This window comes from Coenobita brevimanus, chromosome 100, assembly GCF_032717465.1.
Source record: "Coenobita brevimanus isolate Jiangsu-jjx chromosome 100, ASM3271746v2, whole genome shotgun sequence".
Lineage (NCBI taxonomy): Eukaryota > Metazoa > Arthropoda > Malacostraca > Decapoda > Coenobitidae > Coenobita > Coenobita brevimanus.
The window spans coordinates 63810090-63829820 of NC_137053.1; the positions used below are offsets into that span (position 1 = coordinate 63810090).

At 45.3% G+C, this 19731-nt stretch overlaps 1 protein-coding gene across 1 annotated transcript in view; it reads left to right on the forward strand.

The window, feature by feature from the left end:
- The window catches only part of LOC145414710 (uncharacterized), a 373182-nt gene that overhangs the window by 52924 nt on the left and 300527 nt on the right, over nucleotides 1-19731 (forward strand). The window lies entirely within an intron of this gene.

Consider the following 19731-nt stretch of genomic DNA (forward strand, 5'->3'; position numbering starts at 1 on the left):
GGTGGAAAGTCACATGAGGAGGATGTAAGAGTGAGAGGAGGGAGGAAGAAATGAGGTGGGGAAAAGGGAGGAGGAGGAAGAGGGGTGAGGTTCGCTGAAAGAAGGAAAATTGAGTAAGGCGAAGGAGAGGTGAGAGGTAAGGTGAGGATGAAATGCGATGAGAGGGGGAGTGGAGGGGAATGAGGTTAGATTAGGGCAGGTGGGAAAGGGTAATGTTTTTAAGTGAGGGTGGAGGGGTAAGAAGGGGCGGTGTAAGGTGGAGTAGGGTAAGGGGAAGGGAGAGACATCATTAGGGGATATATTGGAAGCTGAGGGAAAGGATGAACTTTGGCGAGGAGTTGAGGAGAGGGGGAAAGGTTGGGGAAAGGGTGTGCTTAGGTGAGGGGATGAGGGGAGGTAAAAGGAGGAAGGGAGGAGAGTACTCAGATGACAGGAGGTGGAGGGTTAAAGGAAGGGAGGGTAAGGGGGAGGAAAGAGAGCCCAGATGAGAGAAGGTGGGGGTAGGGGTAAAGAATGGAAGGGCAAGGAGTGGGGGGGAACAGAGAACACAGATGAGGGGGAGGATGGAACAAGACAGACGAAGGTAGTGAGTGTTGTAGCGGTGTTTTGGCAGCCAGGGCTCGCAACCCCAGCAACGACCGCCTCCCCTTCTTTATGGTCGTGTTAGTAAACAAACCAGGAGTCAGTATTACAAGGACGCCGCGTGGTTCAGGAGGGGGTGTGAGGTGAGGAGGCAGGAGAGGGGTTATTGTACGGGTATTATACAACCTTTCGTAATTCTGAAGCAAGGGGGCTGGATGGTTTGATATCAGGGAAGATGATGATAAAGAGTTCCATAATTTTCAGGTAAGGGTTCAAGGGAGGTGATAATGAGGAAATGATATGATAAAACCTAACCTAACCTAACCCAACCTAACCTAACAGAGATGCTTAGGAGGTGATGTTAACCTTTTTTAATTCTCTCATCTCGTGTCATCCATCATAAAGGTCAGGTCACTTCGTTGGGCACAGAAAAAAGTCTCTGTGCTGTGCTGTGTGTGTGTGTGTGTGTGTGTGTGTGTGTGTGTGTGTAGTATCGATGTCACATTCAGTATTCACCTCGCGTCACCCAGCCTTGTAACTACTATGTCCTCTTGTTTGCCTAGGTACTTAGCAGCAGTTACACCTTGTTCTCCTGTTAATTAGAAACGTTGGGGTAATTATAGGTCAGATGATAGGCGTTGTTTGTTTATAGTATTGGGTTGAGGGATGTATGGGAGATTAGACATGGGTGACAGACCAGCTACATTCTCTGATGATGATGATGATGATGATGATGATGATGATGATGATTACTACTACTACTACTACTACTATTGCTACTACTACTACTAAAATATTGCTACTACTACGGCCAAATGGCACTGGAGAAGACGACGTGGAGGTAATTTCCCCCCCCCCCACCTTTTACGAAATTAAGGTGTATGGCAATAGGTAGACAGACTTAGACCGAATCATCTTGTTGGGCCCGCCAAGTCTGTGTGATCTGTGTAACATCAGTGTAGCTCTTTTATACCTCTTTTTATACCAGGGAAAGAAGAAAAAATATAAATAAAACTACTATACAGGAGTACTAATCACACATTTGCCTCGTTTCCACCTTTTCCAGCAACACGTAAACCCATTATAAACGAGCCATTAAATTCTGCAAGGCCATTATAACACCACCATTAACAGCGTATTGCATTACCTGATTACACAGAGAAGGAGGGGGAAACACACACACACACACACACACACACACACACACACACACACACACACACACACACACACACACATTCAGAGAGAGAGAGAGTAACACACACACACACACACACACACACACACACACATACAGAGAGAGAGAGAGAGAGAGAGAGAGAGAGAGAAACACACACACACACACAAACACACACACACACACACACACACACACACACACACACACACACACACACACACACACACACACACACACACACACACACACACACACACAGACCACGAATAAAAAATGAGTGTGGGCGCTAACGATTTCGGTGGCTGCCGGGAAGGAGGTTCGTGTCCTTAACCGCAAACTAGCGATCGTAATTCGTATTTCCGTTAGCCAGTCGCGGGTTTCCTGTGTCGACTGCCGCTCAATTGCTTCGTGTTCCCGCAGCTTGACAAGAGAGAGAGAGAGAGAGAGAGAGAGAGAGAGAGAGAGAGAGAGAGAGAAATAAGTGTTTGAACCCTTACATCATCGTAATCATCATTATTATTATTATTTTCGAACCCTTCCATCATCGCTATCATCATTATCATTATTGTTATTATTATTATCATTATTATTATTATTATTATTATTATTGTGAGTAGCAGTACCACCACCTTCATCATCACGATCATTATCATTCTCATCATCATTATCATCATCGTTTTCTTCACTATCATCATCAGGTGTAAACAGAGTATCCAGACTCTTACATCATCATCATCTTTATCATCATCATCATCATCATCTTTATCATTATCATCATCATCATCATCATCATCAGGCCTATACGTTCGATAAAATTAGAACAGCGTTATTCCTTCCCGTATTTCACTGTCTTAGGTACCGTATTTTGAGGAACTAAAAATCAGGCTCTTCTACAACTGATTTTCTCTTCATTGGCTTCAAGATATCTCGTTGGCAGAATCAGTCATGTTTCGTGCTGAGTATATTTTTGGCTGAGTTTTGCTGATTTTTTGGGCTGAGAATTTTTGTGGTTGAGTTATTATTATTATTATTTTTTGCTGAGTATATATTTTTTGCTGAGTATACATTTTTTGCTGCGTATTTATTTCTGAGTATTTTCGTGCTGAATATTTTTTTCCTGTGTTTTCGTGAGTATTTTTTGTGTTTATGTGTTTTTGCCTTTTTTTCTTATTTCAGTTTTTTCGTATTATTTTTTATGCTGATTTTTTGTTATTTTTTGCTGAGTATTTTTTGTACTCAATATTTTTTTCCTGAGTATTTTTTTTTTTTGGTGTTAATTTTTTTGCCTTTTGGGAGGATTTTTGCTGATTTTTTTTTTTTTTGTGCTGAGTATTTTTCTGAGTATTTTTGCTGTGTATTCTTCTGCTGAGTATTTTTTTTTTTTCTGACTAGTTTGCTGAGTTTGGTGCTGATTTTTTTATTTTTTTTATTTTTTTTTTGTGCTGAGTATGTGGTTTTTGCTGAGTAGTTTTGCCTCGTTTTTGTGCTGATTACTTTTTTGCTGAGTCTTCTTTCTCCTTATTTTTTGTGTGTGTGCTGAGTATCTGTGACGCATTCCTGGCGCGGTGGTGTAGTGTGCAGTGGCCAAATCAGTGCGTAAGTGCGGACGTCAGCCTCTGTTTTATGAGGACATTTCGTGCTGAGGGCAAACACAAGTCTCGCAAGGCAGTAGCAAAATGGGTGCGGTGGCCATGCAAACCCAAAACTGATTATTTTTATTTTTCATTTTACTTATTTAATTATTTTTGTTAAGTAGGTAATGCATCGGGGCACACTCCTTCATCCCCATACTCTTTTTACTCTAACTTGGCCTAAAATTGTCATCTGTCTTCAATACCCAGGTGTAACAAGAGATTAAGACTAGAAGGCGAGGCTTGTCAAGAAGAAATGCTATGGGAAGAATGTAGAGCCTTAGTATTGTCGTATTCTGCTATTGAGCTACGTGAAATAAGCTACAAGAGGGCGAATACCTGGACCAAGTTTTAGTAAAAGGAGTATAGTAACTGATTTTATGATTAAGTCTTTGAATTCGATGATGTCTTTAATTTATACTTGGTCCTGCCAGTCGATTTCATTTGAGTGGATGCACTGACCTTGTATCCCAATGTGGTGAACGAATAACCCGTAACAGGCTCTAAGGCGAAGGATTTGGAGGAGAGCACCATTGATAAGCACTTCTTTGCGTCTTTTCCGCCTCACTCCTTTTTTAATTTTATTTTTAGTAGGTACTGGAGAAATTGATTTATCGCTATTATGCTGTCAAAACTGAAAATATTATCCCTTACATTAAGGTAAATTTCCTTCACCAAAGTTAAATAGTATGGAGTCAGTTATAACATATGCGCCTCAGCCTTTGCAGTGATTAGAAGCCACTTTAATTCTGCAGTATAGATCTGTGTCAGCGAATCAAATACAAAACACACATAAGTATACGATCTTTACTAATTAATTTTTAGGATGTGTATTCCTGTTGAGAAGGTGAAAATTAGTGACGGTTGTGTCGAATCATAATATTAGTTATACCGCCGTACTTGTAAGTGACCCAACCCTGCCTTGCCTGACCCTTACCTGCCCAACCCTGCCCTGCTCTACCCTGCCTTGCCCTGCCCTGCCCTGTCCTGCCCTGTCCTCCCCTGCTCTGCCCTCCCCGGCCCTTGTCATTCCAGCCCTTCCTATTCTGTCAAGTCCTTCCTTACCCTGCCCTGCCCTACTCTACCCTACCCTGTCTAACCAACCCTGTCCAGCCCATCCCTGCCCTGTCCTGCCCTGCACCAGCTCCATCCACCGTACTTCAGCCACAACATCGACCTGCTGATTGGCCAGAACCTTCATTTTGTCAAGCGCTGTTTGCTGCACGAAACGTGTCTGGGGCCGCCTGCTATCTGGCCACGGGATCATCGTCCTTGGGTACAGGGGACGTAGGGGCCAAAATCACTATCCACCCGCCTGAGAATCCCCCCAGCACAGAGCGCAATATTCACCCCTGTTTTTGAGATGAGACTTAAGATTATGGTACGTATTCTTGTGGTGCTCTGGAGGTTTCTTAGCACCCCCTCCCCTGCGATTTGTTTTGTATATTACTCCTTATTCTCGTTCATGTCAGTTGATGTGGATGTATTTGTGGGAGTGTCATAGAGATGATTGTTAAGGGAGGTTATGTGGAAATAAGTTGGCGAGGAAAAAGGTACCAGTGTCGTTAAGAGGAGGAGAATACAGGTGGGTGGGAGGGCGGCTGTAATCGGGAGCCATGATGTGTTGTCTGGTGAGCGGATGAAGGGTTGGGGTGTGTTGGGTAATAACAATGATTAAGGTATAGTCGGCTGTGTCCATCATCGGCAGCGGAGGCCCGGCCAGCCAGTCACGGCGCGCCACCCGTCACCACAGCTCCCCATTGGCTACCCGCACCCCGCCACCCCTTCCACGTCCCCTTCGGAGGCGCGATTTTGGCTCCTCCTGCAGGCGGCATCACGCGGGAGATCTACATCACAGTGATAGATTAACAAACACAGGGACCGGCAGACGTGGGGATAAACACTTACGTGGACTAACTAACATGGGCTGATGGATTCCCTTTGTCTGGAAATTACGTAAACAAGATATAAAATAGTTCTGCCCTCGAGGTCGCTGCCGCTGTGTGCTAGATTAATGAACCTTGTGAGTCCGAGTAGTCTGTCCTAAGCTTGAATAAAATCGTCTGGTTTTAGCTAAAATAAACCAGAAAGATGACCTTGGGCCTTACAGTACAGTGGGATCTCTTTACCTCCGCTAACGAAGTTGGACGGAGGTGATGTATTCACCCGTGTTCGTTTGTCTGCCGTTTCGTTTGTGTACGAAGCATCTAAAAAGCTGTAATTAGATTTCAACGAAATCGGGAGGTTAGGTGGCAGGTGTGTCAAGGAAGAGTTGATTAGATTTTGATGTGGATCCGGATCAGGATACAGCAATGAATTGTGAATCTTATTGACGTTGGCTAGGGTATGCACTCTCAGAGATTGTGTAACAGGGCAGATAAAGACCTTGGAATTAATTGAATTTGTGAGACCGTGAAAATATTCTTCTGGGGACATTACAGGGGCATTACAGGAGTAAATCTACTCCGTTGTTGTAAAGCCACTGAACAAACTGTTTAATTCAGTTGCGTGCAGACCTCTTAGCAACCCACACGGACTGACATTTCCTGCACATTGCGTGGGAATCACCGGCGGGCAACAGATGAGACAGTTTCCCCTCTGCGTCCTTTACCGAGCGTGGAGAATTCGTTAAGGGCAGACCCCATCGTGAAGCTCCGTGGCTGAGGGTAATGAGGTCCTGGTTTAGCCTCGAGATAAGGGACCGGCGCGTCAATATTTTGTAATTCCCGGAGATATGAAAAAAGGTCGAAAGCCTCATTACGTCCTGGCCACAGTCGGGTCCGCCTCCTTGGCCTCCCGTAGTGCATGCCTCGGCGTGACGCAAGTAGACGCAAGGAGACGTACCCAAGGATCTCAATGTAGGTGCTTTGCGTCGTCTGTCCTTACGTTAGCGATGTGCGGGTATTAGTTGCGTTTATTATTCCTAATCCTTACACGAAGGCACTCGAGTACTTCTTCGTGTTTCCCTTTTTCCTTGTGGCTATCAGGACATCTGTGAATCACGCGGAGCCAAGTGATTTATATGTGTATGGAAATGTTGGGTGGGAGAGAGACACAGGTTAGAGCTTGAAGTGTTAGTTTTCTCTGTGTAGCCCAAACGTCAGAGAAAATAAAGAATTCTCTCTCTCTCTCTCTCTCTCTCTCCTAACATTTCCACTTGTCATAATGGTCAGCTTATTTGTGTACATATAAAACATCGTTCCAAGGTTACGTATTACACACCTCATTTCAGTTACAGGAACCCAAGACAGTGAATGAAAAGATCACTTGGACGGCGAAAATAATACGTTTGCTTTTATACCGTACTAGTTTTCTCGTGGTGGCAAATCAACTTTCTTCCTTTCAGTTGATAGATTTGTTTAGATTATCTGTATATAAACTGATGAAATGATGATAAGGACGTGAGTGATGGTGTTGTTGGTGTGTGTTAGGAGTGTGAGTGGTGCTAGTGTTTGCATCGTGGTGTGAGAGGTGCAAGAGTATGTGTGTAGGGTTAGAGTGAATGACGATGCTAGTGCCTCCATCCTGAATTGAGTATTTCTAGAATCAAATGTGTGAGTGGTGGTGGGATGAGGCGTGAATGTTTGAATGGTGCTGGGATGAGGTGTGGATGTGTGAGTGGTGTTAGAGTGAGGTGTGAATGTGTGAGTGGTGCTAGGATGAGGTGTAAGTGTGAGAGGGTTGCTAGTGTGTGCTCCGTATCGTAAATAGTTCTAATGTGTGTGAGTGGCACTTGTGTGAGGGGTGCAAGTGTGAGCGTGAATGGTACTGTGGATGAGTAGTTGTAGAATGTATGTCTATATTTTCTTTGCTGGATCGTACCTCACCCCACCTCTGTGTATAAGTAGGTGTTAGGGTAAAATGATGATGATGATGGTGGTGGTTGTGGTGGTGGTGGTGATGATGGTGGTGGTGGTGGTGGTGGTGGCGTGGAAGTAACAGCAGTAGTAGCAGAGGAGGCAGTAGAGGTGGTGGGTGGCTTGGACAGTGGGTGGGTCGGCTTTAACATGGTGCTGGAGTCTTTGTCCTGCCTCAACCTTCTGCCTCTCTCTCTCTCTCTCTCTCTCTCTCTCTCTCTCTCTCTCTCTCTCTCTCTCTCAATATGTTATTCAGGATACCACCGGACGATTTACAACAGCTCAGAGAAATCCCCCCCCCCCTCCACCCCATACTCAGAGGGTTTATATAATTCTGGATTAACTCGTGCACTAATCCCCCAAGAGTAGGGATTAGGCCAGTTTAGCTCTTCATGCAGAGAGGGTTGGGGGGGTTGCAAGGACGTGGGAATGGAGAGAGAGAGAGAGAGAGAAGGGACAGGTTTATGTAGGAAATTAACCCCTCTCTCCTAAGATGAGTAAAATCGTCTGGAGGCAGAAAGAGCAAAATATAAAAGTACCACACCACACCACAGCTCACCACACCATACCACACCACACCACACCACACCACACCACACCACACCACACCACACACCGGACCTCATTACACCACAACATTATTATTATATTAAGTTAGTTCGTCATGCAAGAGGGGTTTCAAGGCCGTGGGAGTTTGTAGGGAGTGAAGGGAAGGCCTGGAATAAAAGGAAGGTCACCGCTCCATATGTGTTTGTTGGTGTACCTGGCAGAAGTGGTGTGCGGGGGACATGGATCGATTGTTTTTTGGTAGTGTTTTATGCTGGGTGATGATGATGATGATGATGGTGTAAATGGTGGTGGTGGTGGTGGTAGTGATGATGATGGTGGTGACGATGTTGATGATGATGATGGTAATAACATGGTGATGGTGGTGGTGGTGGTAGTGATGATGATGGTGGTGACGATGATGATGATGATGATGGTAATAACATGATGATGGTGGTGGTGGTGGTAGTGATGGTGATGGTGATGGTGACGATGGTCATGATGTAAATGGTGATGATGATAGTGTTGTTAATGATGACAGTGATGATGATGATGATGATGATAATGATGTGATTTGTTGAGTTGTAAGTATTCTCTTCATTGTTTGTGCAGATTGATTGTGTCCACCATTTTATCATTAGGTGTTCATATCAGAGTGTGGATGCCTGTATTGCCTCAGTGTCTTTCTTTTTTCCCTCTTTCTTTCTCTCTTTGTCCCTTCCAAGAAACAATAAAAACAAAATACCAGAGAGCTAAATTCAAGATTCGTTCATTTCGAGATGCCTGGACACACTGCGTTTAAAAGACTGGAGGTCATAGGCAGTAGGAAATACAGACAGAGGAAGACAGTTCCAGAGTTGACCTGTCGCATACGTGAAGGACTGGGAATAACGGTACTATATATATCTGCAGCAAAAAGTTTCATTACCTTTCGTACTTTCCATATTAGTTTGGTGAGTCAGACGTAGCCGAAATTGATGACACCACCGTTCCCATTACACCAACGGGGCCCTGGTGTAGTGGGATGGTGTGGTGGGATCCGGCGAATATCACACCATTATAACTTTACCATACCATCACATCTCCCTCACACCCCTGTCATACCAGCCACATTACATCCATCGTAACATCTCTTCCTCTATCATACCCAGATCACGACACCACACCAGTCACACCATATTTACTCTTATTACATCTACGGGACTCCTGCTATAGCGAGGTAGTGTGATTTTTTGGTAGTGTTTTTACCATACCACCACACATCCAACACACCACCGAACTCCTACCACAGCCCTATGGTACCTGGTATAGCTGGGTAATGTTTTGTGGTGTGGTGAGGTGAGGTGTGGTGTGGTATGATGAGGTGTGTGTGATGTTGGTATTGTGTGATGTGATGTGGTATGGTGTGATGGTGGTATGATACGACGTGGTGTGAGGTTTGGAAGTGGTATTGTGCGGTGTGGTGTGGTGAGGTGAGGTGAGGTATGGTGTGTTATGGTATGATGTTTGGGGCATGGTATGTTGTGGTGCGGTGATGTGTAGTGTTGTGTTGTATGGTGTAGTGTAGTATGGTGTGGTGTAGCGTAATGTGGGGTGAGGTGTGGCTGTGGTATTGTGTGGTGTGGTGTGGTGGTGTGGTTTGACGCGGTAGAATCAAAGTGTCGCTGGCTGGGAGCGGTACTGCCTTCATCTGCATATAAATTATCGCCCCTTTCTTTACGTCCTCCGGTAGATGTGGGGCTTGATACGGGGGTCTGGCTGGCTATAAAACACCGCCTTACTCCATACCTCTTCCTGTTGCTGTCGGCTATGGGGCTGTCTGCTGCTGTTGGTAGAGTGTTGGGTATGTGGTCTGTTTCTCTTTCTATCTGTCTGGTCTGTCTTCTTGCCTGTTTACCTGTCTGTCTGTCTCGGTAGCGTTAAAACCTGGTAACTTACTCTCTACTCCTTCCTGTTGCTGTCGGCTATGGGGCTGTCTGCTTCTGTTGGTAGTGTTGGGTTTGTGGTCTGTCTGTGTCTGTATGTCCGTCTTACTATAGTGCTTTCTGATATTATTATCCCTGCTGAATGCATTTTCAGGATGGTTGGTATGTGGTCTGTTGGAAGGTGTGTGGTTCGTCTTTTGGTTTTATTTTGCTTGGTTTTGTTTTGCTTTCGGTCTGTCTCATGGTCTGGCGGTGAAGAATATACTGTATACTTTGCTGGAACATTATTTAACCTATCGCTTGGTCTGTCTTGTCACTTTATCGGTCTGTGTTGGTCAGTCTGTGTCTCGTGGTCTGTTTGAGTCTTGGCTTGTGTGGTTTAGGGTAGGATTCAAGAGCACACACACACACACACACACACACACACACACACACACACACACACACACACACACACACACACACACACACACACACACACACACACACACACACACACACACACACACACACACACACACACACACACACACACACACACACACACACACACAAGATTACCGAAAGACCCGCTTCTGGAGAAAATTCAAGAGTGGAAGTACCGCCATACAAAGTGCACAGTGAAAGTGACTCCTGCCTCATTCACTCCTCCTTCAAGCCTGTCAAATCCTGCGTTGTCTGGCTTGATCCTGCCTCACCCCCGCCTCTCCCTGGCTACTCTTGTCTAAGGAAGGGGTTTGTGGTGGGCGTCAGCTGCTTTCAACACGCCCACACGCCCACAACACGCCGCACGGTGGGAAGCTTGTTGGCTACTCTGAGACTTCCTGAGTGCATCCTTATTTTTCCCTCCCAGGCGATGATGCGTTTTCTTAAGCAAGGAAGAAGGAACCAAAGGCCAGAAGCACGCAAGGTTGTTCCTTGCGAAATAGTTGTCATCGTGTGAGTGGATGGTATGCGTGGTTGCGAGGATCATCCCTTAAGTTCATGACAGTATAAGTGACTCATGTACGGTGGTTCACAGCTAAATACCGTGTGTGTGTGTGTGTGTGTGTGTGTGTGTGTGTGTGTGTGTGTGTGTGTGTGTGTGTGTGTGTGTGTGTGTCATTTTTTATATTCGTAAGGAACATCTGCTTCTACCCTCAATGACACCTAACTACTGCCCAGCAACAACAACAACAACAACGACGTCAACATCACGCATGGCCATTGGTCAGTCGAGGTGCAGTCGCTATTGGCTGTGGTTTCGGCCCCACTGCACACCTGTCTCTATCTGTCTGTCTGTCTGTATATCTATCTATTCGTCTGTCTGTATCTTTCAATCTACATATCTGTCAGTCTGTCTCTCTGTCTTTTTCTGTATATCTGCCTACCTACCTACCTACCTACCTGCCAGCATACCTACCTACCTACCTACCTACCTACCTACCTACCTACCTACCTGCCAGCATACCTACCTACCTACCTACCTACCTACCTACCTACCTGTCTGTCTGTCTGTCCGCTTGTCTATCTGTCTATTTATCTATCTAGCTATCTTTATCTGTTTATATATTTTTGTTAATCTGTCTATCTGTGTGTCTGCATATCCATTCATCTTTTTCTGTCTGTCTATCTATCTATCTGTCTATCTATCTATCTATTTATCTATCTGTCTATCCATCTGTATAATTTTACACCCCAGCCTAACCAGTGGTCAGTGGTGAGGTGTAGTTGCTGTTTAAGTGTGGTTTCGGCTCCACTGCCCACCTGTTTATCTATCTATCTGTCTGTCTGTCTATCTATCTATCTGTTTGTCTGTCTACTTGGCTGTCTGTGTCTGTCTGTCACGGCTGTTCGTCTAGGTGTCCATACATGAGAGTATATATGTGCACATTTATCTCTCTATCTATCTATCTACCTGTCTAGCAGTCTATTTATTTCTCAGTTTATCTATCTGTCTATCTTGTTCTGTGTATCTGTCTGTCTACCTGTGTGTTTATATATCTGTCTGTTCGTGTGTCTGTCATCAGTCTATTAACCTACCTACCTACCTATCAATCTATCTATCGTTCTATCCCTCTGTCTATCCATCCGTCTAAGCAGTGGTCAGTTGTGGAGGTGTAGACACTCTCAGCTGTGGCTTCAGGCTTCATTACCCAACCCCCCTTCCCCCCAAGTTCCTACACAGCCACAACCTACACACTCAAGCGCGCACACAAACACTTACACACCCAATCGCGCACACAGACACATACATCAACAAACACATACACTGGAGCAATTGAGAAGCGAAATGGTTGTCATCGTCATTATCATCATTATCTTCATCGTCATTATCATCGTCATCGAAATCTGTCTTTAACTATTCCGAGTAAGGTGACATGTAATTCTTCACTCATTTCTCTCGTCTAGTGGAATTATAAACTGTTGAAATGTAAAGTGTGGTGAGCTGGTATGGTGTGTGGTGAGATGTGGTGAGCTGGTTTGGTCTGGTTCAGTTTAGTGTCGTGGTGATGTGTGGTGTGGTGTAGTGTAGTGCTGTGTTGTGTAATGTGTCAGGTATGGTGTGGTGTGTTGTGGCATAGTGAGGTGGTATGATGCGATATTGTTTTTTATACGAAGCGTGGTAAGGTGTGGTGTGGCGTGGTGATGATCTGTTTAGTGTAATGTTGTCAGGTATGGTGTGGTGTGGTGTAGTATGGTGAGGTGGTATGATGCAAAAGTTGATTTTTAACGAAGTGTTGTGAGTTGTGGTGTTGTGTGGTGTAGTGCTGTGCTGTGTAGTGTTGTCAGGTATGGTGTGGTGTATCGTGGTATAGTGAGATGGTATGATTTTTTTACGAATAAATATGAAAGAATGCCTAAAACTGAAATTGTCAAGATTGTTAGATGGTAACTGGAATTTAGTAGTTATAGATGAAACTTTTTTTTATTTGATGTCAGAGGGTTGGGCCAGTCACCTAGCCATAAATGTGGAGTGTGGTACCCTAGTCTTTAGCAACACATCTCGCTGGGGGCAATGTGTGTGTGTGTGTGTGTGTGTGTGTGTGTGTGTGAGAGAGAGAGAGAGAGAGAGAGAGAGAGAGAGAGAGAGAGAGAGAGAGAGAGAGAGAGGGGGGGGGTGGGGATAAAGCGAGGGGAGTGAGGGTAGGAAATGGAGATACGACAGAAAGCGTACCTGTTTCTCTCTCTCTCTCTCTCTTTCTTTTCATTAGTCTTGCTACCGACTGACCCAGGAACACGGGTACATCTGCAAGGCTTCATTCTGTACTGCTAAAAGTGTGCACAGGGCTCTTGCTAATGGGATCTGTGTGTGTGTGTGTGTGTGTGTGTGTGTGTGTGTGTGTGTGTGTGTGTGTGTGTGTTTAAGGTATCTGGTGAATTTTACAGCTACATGACATGGAGTATTTGATGCATTATTTTCAGGGCGTCATACCGTAATGGTTTGTTGGCATCATCATCATCATCATCACGCAAGTTTCCATTATAGAGGGCTGAGTTCATCATTGTCATCATTGCCATCATTATAACACAATTTCCCATTAATTTAGGACGACATTTTGGATCCAGAAGCAGGAAAAAAATGAAGGCCGGAAAACATTAGCCTGAGAGGTGCTTGATTATTGCCATGAGAGCGTAATTTAGAGCTTTGTATGACGAGTTGTTTGTGTGTTAATACGTGCGTGGGGGGAGGGATTTAGTGAGCTTTATGGTTGGAGAGGAGAGGGAGCTGTGAGGGACGTGGAGTGGGAGTGAGGGAGGGAGGAAGCGTGGACGAGTGAGAAAAGAATGTGTGAGGGGGAGGGTAGACGAGTAAGAGAGGGAAGGGGGAAGGGAGTCGAAAAAGAATGTGGGGGTGTTTGATAGGAGAAAGAGGGAGAGAGAGAGAGGGGGGAGGGAGCTGGAAGGAGAGAGAAAATCCACACCAGTGTCCCTCCAGCTCTCCGGTAGCAAGGGGGCGCGTTATATCTCTTTATATCACGTCGTTGGAAAGTATTAGGAGGGGAAGAACGGTCGGTAATGTGGAGGGTCGGCAGTCACTCTCTCTCGGGGCTAATTACTCGATGCATTACATAAACACCTGCCAAATTACACACGTGACCCTCGCACACTACCGCAGTTCCTCTGTCTCTCTAGAAGTTGCGGGCATGACCAACCGCACTGTCTGTCTGTCTGTCTCTCTAGTATCTATCTATCTGCTATCTATCTTTCTATCTGGAAATTGCAGCTATCAGTTCCTCTTTCCTTCTCTCTTCCCTGCGCCACTTCCAACCGCAGTTCCTCTTGCTGGAAGATGCGACCACTTCCTATTGCGGTTCCTCTCTCAAGAAGTTGCCGCGATTTCCAAGCCGCATGTTCCACCGCCACACATCCTCCCAAGAAACTGCGAAACTGGGAAACTTTTAACCCTGGCAGCCCTATGTGACCACTGCTAATGGTATAAAAAAAATAGTTACCGAACTTAGCCTCACTGTCCCAATCCTGTCCCCGTCGCTTGGTTAAAGTCACATCAACCCTGCGTTTTCTGTCCGCCCATCATCATCATCGTCATCATCATCATCATCATCGTCATTATCGTCGTCATCATCATCATCATTCCACCCACACCCTACCTGGCGATGCTGGTAGTCTTTTTACTACCGGGGTCTCTCTTAGCCACCTCACTCTGATGTCATACGCATTTTATATCCTATTATTGTTACCTGTAGACAGTTTTATTAAGCTTGAAGGAGACTTACTCACCCCTTCACTACAAAAGGTCTTCTCCTAAGGTTAAAAAAAATCGTCTGAAGTTGTAGGAATAAACCACTAGATTACGTCAATGCAGTCAGTGGAATGCGATGCGATTTGTGTGGCTGATCAATCCCAACCATCCTTATGCCATCCACGTCCCTTAGTCCTTCACCATAATGACGTCTTTTCTACTGTATTCATGGTACCTTCAGACGATTTTACTCAGCTCGGGGAGGTTTCGAGGTGTGGGTAATTACAGGTGTTACTAACGATTGAGGTTATATTGGTGAGCAGTTTAATTTCCTTGAGATCATCACAGGGAGAGACAGTATGAAGGAATGGAGGTCGTAGTAAGGTGAAAAGCACTCAAGTCCAGTATAATATCCTTGAGATGATCATAAAAAAGGTCAGTAAAGAAGGAATGGAGGTCGTAAGCAGGTGGAAAGCACTCAAGCCCAGTTTAATTTCCTTGAGATGATAAGAAGAAACATCAGCACAGAAGGAAAGCATTGGAGTTCAGTGTAATTTCCTTGAGATGATCATATGAAAGGTCAGCTAAGGAAGAATGGAGATCGTAGTAAGGTGGAAAAGCATTTAATTTCCCTCGAGATGATTTTCACGGGGGAGGGTGGGCATGATGGACGTGCTGGGAATCAAAGGCTGCGGCGGTGCATTATTCATCAACATTTTAAGTTTATTATTCCTCCCGGCCAATTAACTGTAATTGTCTGACGTAAATTTCTGGCCATGGGTTGCAAAATTGGCTTGGAAGGGTGGGCGAGGGGGTGGTGGGAAGGTTGGGAGAGAGAGAGAGAGAGAGAGAGAGAGAGAGAGAGAGAGAGAGAGAGAGAGAGAGAGAGACACCTAGCCCTCCTTTTTTGGTTGTTCGGCCGTAATAGAAAAAACTTACCCTCTAATTACAGAAGTTGAAGAATTATAGTATAGGATCTGGAACGTAACAGATAGATAGAAAGAGAGAGAGAGAGAGAGAGAGAGAGAGAGAGAGAGAGAGAGAGAGAGAGAGAGAGAGAGAGAGAGAGAGAGAGAGAAAGATTGAAGGGATGAGAGAAGAGGCAGTTCACATAGAAATTAACCCCTTCAATTCGAGGACATTTTTAATTATTTATTTATTTATTTTTTGCTTCCGAGAGACGATTTTAGTAAAGGCCTCGTGGTGAAGGGGTGATGAAGGCTTATTTTGCCCATCAAGGCTTAAAGTCTCTCCAAATACAAGTTAAATCGCAGTGATAACAAAAATACGATAGAAAATGCGTAATCGTTCTGAACTGGTAAGGGGAGGATGTGGTGTGGTCTGGTGGTGAGGTGGTATGGTGTGTGGTGTGGTATGGTGAGCCGGTTTGGTGTGGTGAAGTTTAGTGTGGTTGTGAGATGGTGTGGTGTACTGTAGTGTGGTGTTGTGTATTGTAGTCAGGTATGGTGTGGTGTGTTGTGGTATAGTGAGGTGGTTTGATGTGGTAAGGTGACCTGGTGTGGTGTGGTGGTATGATATGGTATGGTGAGCTGGAGTAGTGTGGAGTGGTGTGGTATAGTGTGATGAGGTGGTATGCTGTGGTGGTATGGTGTATTATAGTGAACTGGTGTGATGTGTGGTATGGTGAGGTGGTATGATGTAATAAAGTGACCTGCTATGGTGTGGTGGTATGGTATGGTACAGTGAGCTGGTGGCGTGTAGTTGAGGTGGTATGGTGTGGTGTGGTCCTGGTGTGGTATGGTGTGGTGTAGTGGGGTGGTGTTTTAGTGTGAGTAGCAGTCTGCATGTCTGCCACGCGTGTCGAAAATGCGAAATAATATATCCTGTGTTGCTGAGTACCCTAGTGTGTGTGTGTGTGTGTGTGTGTGTGTGTGATATTCTGGAAGTGTGTATATTTTATTTTTTGCACATATGATGTTCATGTGTTTTTCTGGTGTGTGTGTGTGTGTGTGTGTGTGTGTGTGTGTGTGTGTGTGTGTGTGTGTGTGTGTGTGTGGCTATCCCGCTACCGTGTACACTATTGAGAGCTCCACCCGACAAGTTATTATCGTCAATACATTATGTGGCGTTTGGGAATATAGTTTGTTTATCTTGTGCCGTGGCTGTGTGTGTGGACCCCGCCCCTGTGTGTGTGTGTGTGTGTGTGTGTGAGAGAGAGAGAGAGAGAGAGAGAGAGAGAGGGGAGGGAGAAACATAGGTGGAAAGACTTACAGGGTGGTTAAGTTGAGAGAGAGAGAGAGAGAGAGAGAGAGAGAGAGAGAGAGAGAGAGAGAGAGAGAGAGAGAGAGAGAGAGAGAAACACCCAGAGACAATTCAGGGACTCATTCCTAGCAATCATATGTGAAAATTTGACGTTGGGAATAGCAGGGAGGAAGAGGAAGGGCGAAGAGGGAGAAAAATGAACCCTTATGGCCTTGTGTTCTAAGGGTGATTATTGCCTGACCAGTTGCTATTCTCCCCTCGCCCTTATGTCTCCTGGGCTGAAGGGTGGTTATGGCTTGTCTTGTGAGGCCTTCAATTTTGGATCCTAATTCGCTCTGGCGTAAGAGTGATAATTGAACTGTTTTTTCCTGTTGGTTGCGCCCTCACGGTTATAGATCTTAGTACACATGGGCATAAGAGTGATTTTGGATTATTTCACTGGTTCTTAGGCCTTCTTATGTAAATAGGTTTGATCTTTATACACCTATACATAAGAGTGATTATAGAACTTACCTACTGTTGCTTACATCCACACTATTATAGATTTTAACATGTCTATACGTAAGGGCGATGATTGAATTTGTCCCTGGCCGTGGGTTACGCCTCCATGTCACACACACACACACACACACACACACACACACACACACACACACACACACACACACACACACACACACACACACACACACACACACACACACACACACACACACACACACACACACACACACACACACACACACAGACGTCGGTTATGATTGCTTTACGAGAAACTACACAAGACCTCCCAGACCCTCTCGTGGACCTTACGGCAGGGGTAGATAAGGTCTGTATTAGCGTGGTTAAGGGCTGGTGGGTTACGTGTTTTTTTTACGTGAATTTAGTCCCTCATGATATGCTAATGAAGGTTGAGCTGATGTCAGTCACTCGCTCCAGCACCTAGGAGAGAGAGAGAGAGAGAGAGAGAGAGAGAGAGAGAGAGAGAGAGAGAGAGAGAGAGATGCATCCAAACACAGACCACACAGACATAAGCGTCCTTGCCAGGTGGTCCGGCCTTAATCATCCAGTAATTGTACAGGTTAAAGCCCTTCACTCTCAGGACACGTTTTTCATCTTATTCTTGCTCTCCAAATACTTATCTTCAGAGCGACATTTTTGAGGTGGAGAGATTAATTACAGCTTCATGTCTTGCTGTTTGCTTTCTTTTGTATTCGTTTGTACTCCTTTGCACTCCTTCCCTTGTACTTCATCTACCCTCTCAGCACAAGATGTTGGTCCCAAGTTGAGTTAAAGTCGTCTTGAAGATAAAGGGAGAGGGGACACGTAGGGTGGGATGGAGGCGGTAGCAAGGGAATGACTGTGTGTGTGTGTGTGTGTGTGTGTGTGTGTGTGTGTGTGGTGGGAGAGATAAGGAGATAAGAAACAGTGTGGAGAAAGGAAAGTGGAAGGTAGGAGAGGAGGAAGAGAAAAGGAAGAAAGACAGGTAGGTTGGGATAGAGTCGGCAGCAAGATAACGACTGTGGGTGTGGGATGGGGGAGATAAGGAGATAAGAAGTAAGGCGGAAGAAGGAACAGGGAAGGTGGGAGAATAGAGGGAAAAGGAAGAAGGGACAGGGAAGGCGGGATGGTGGCAGTAGCAAGGGAATGACTGAGGGTGTAGCCTTTATTACAGCTTATGATTTACAAGTAGCCTCCATTCTCACTGCCCAATCATGCATTTTTTTCTTTTTTATCCGTTCTCTCTCATTCCTTTCTCTCTTTCATTTTGTTCGCGTTTTTATCTCTGTTTTTCTCTCCCTTTCTCTCTCCAACTCTTGCTTTTTTTTCTCTTTTTCAGTCCTTTCTCTCTGACCCCTTTCTCATTCACTTTGTTCATTTTTTTCTTCTCCCCCTCTCCCCAGTTCTGCTTTTGTTAATATTATGACTGGTTCACCTGGAGAAGTATCGTAAGCTCTGTGTGGTCTTTACGCCTGTAAAATATTAAGTACATTTCAGTCATCGCTCCTGCATATATCTTCCTGCTAAAATTCATCACGCATCAACATCACCTCCTTACACATCTCCACCCACTCTTGACTTACCTACACATCTCACAATAACATCTCTTCCACTGTCCAAGCATATCTGAGTCATTATTTCTGCATATACTTTCCATGAAAACACATTCCCTATCAGCATCACCACTGCATATCTTTCTTGTGTTGCACTACCCATCCACATCCCAGCCCACAGTATTCCTTTAGTTTCCTCCTCCTCAACCAAATACACCTCCATATCACCCACCACATACAGCATCACCCCCACGCATACATTACCCCCCACATATGCATCACCCCCACACATCTCCACATCACCCTCAATACATACATCACCCCCTCCTCTTCACTCCTTGTTTTTCCTCCTCAGCCACATCCCACTCCAACATCACCCCCACACACAACATCCCCCCCACACACATACATCACCCCCTCACATCACCCACAACAATGCAGTTCCCCCCAATATAATTTTTACCATCTAGTTCCTCGTGTGGTTATGGCCTTAAAATATAGAGATTATTCAGGAAGGCTGGACGATAAGAAGCTCCCAAATTTGTAGTTTCCAATATAGTGCTGCTGACGAGGGTAGTTGTCGGGAGTTACGGTGGGGGGAGAGGGGGTAGGGAGGGGGAGGGGAGAGGAAGGGGGTAAAGAGAGAGAGAGAGAGAGAGAGAGAGAGAGAGAGAGAGAGAGAGAGAGAGAGAGGTGAAGGTGTGGTTGAGGTGGAAGGAGAAATGTAAGAGGAAAGAGAAAAGTGAGGGGTAGGAGAAGAAATGGAAGTTGAAGGGAGAGCTGCAAAGGGGAGGGAAAGGAAGAGGGGACTGCAAGGAGGGATGAGAAAGAGTATAGGAGAAGGGGTGGGTAGGAAAGAAGGCGTGAGAGAAGGGTTGCAAGGATAGGAGGGGGAAGGGGAAACCAAGAGTGATGAGGGGACGTAAGAAGGGGAAGCATGAGGGGGAGCAGGAGAGGGGAAGGGGTTACAAGAGAGGGTGGGGAGAGAGCGGGATGGGGGGGGTGAGGGGAGAGAGGGTGTTGCAGGGAGATGAGGATGATTGAAGGTT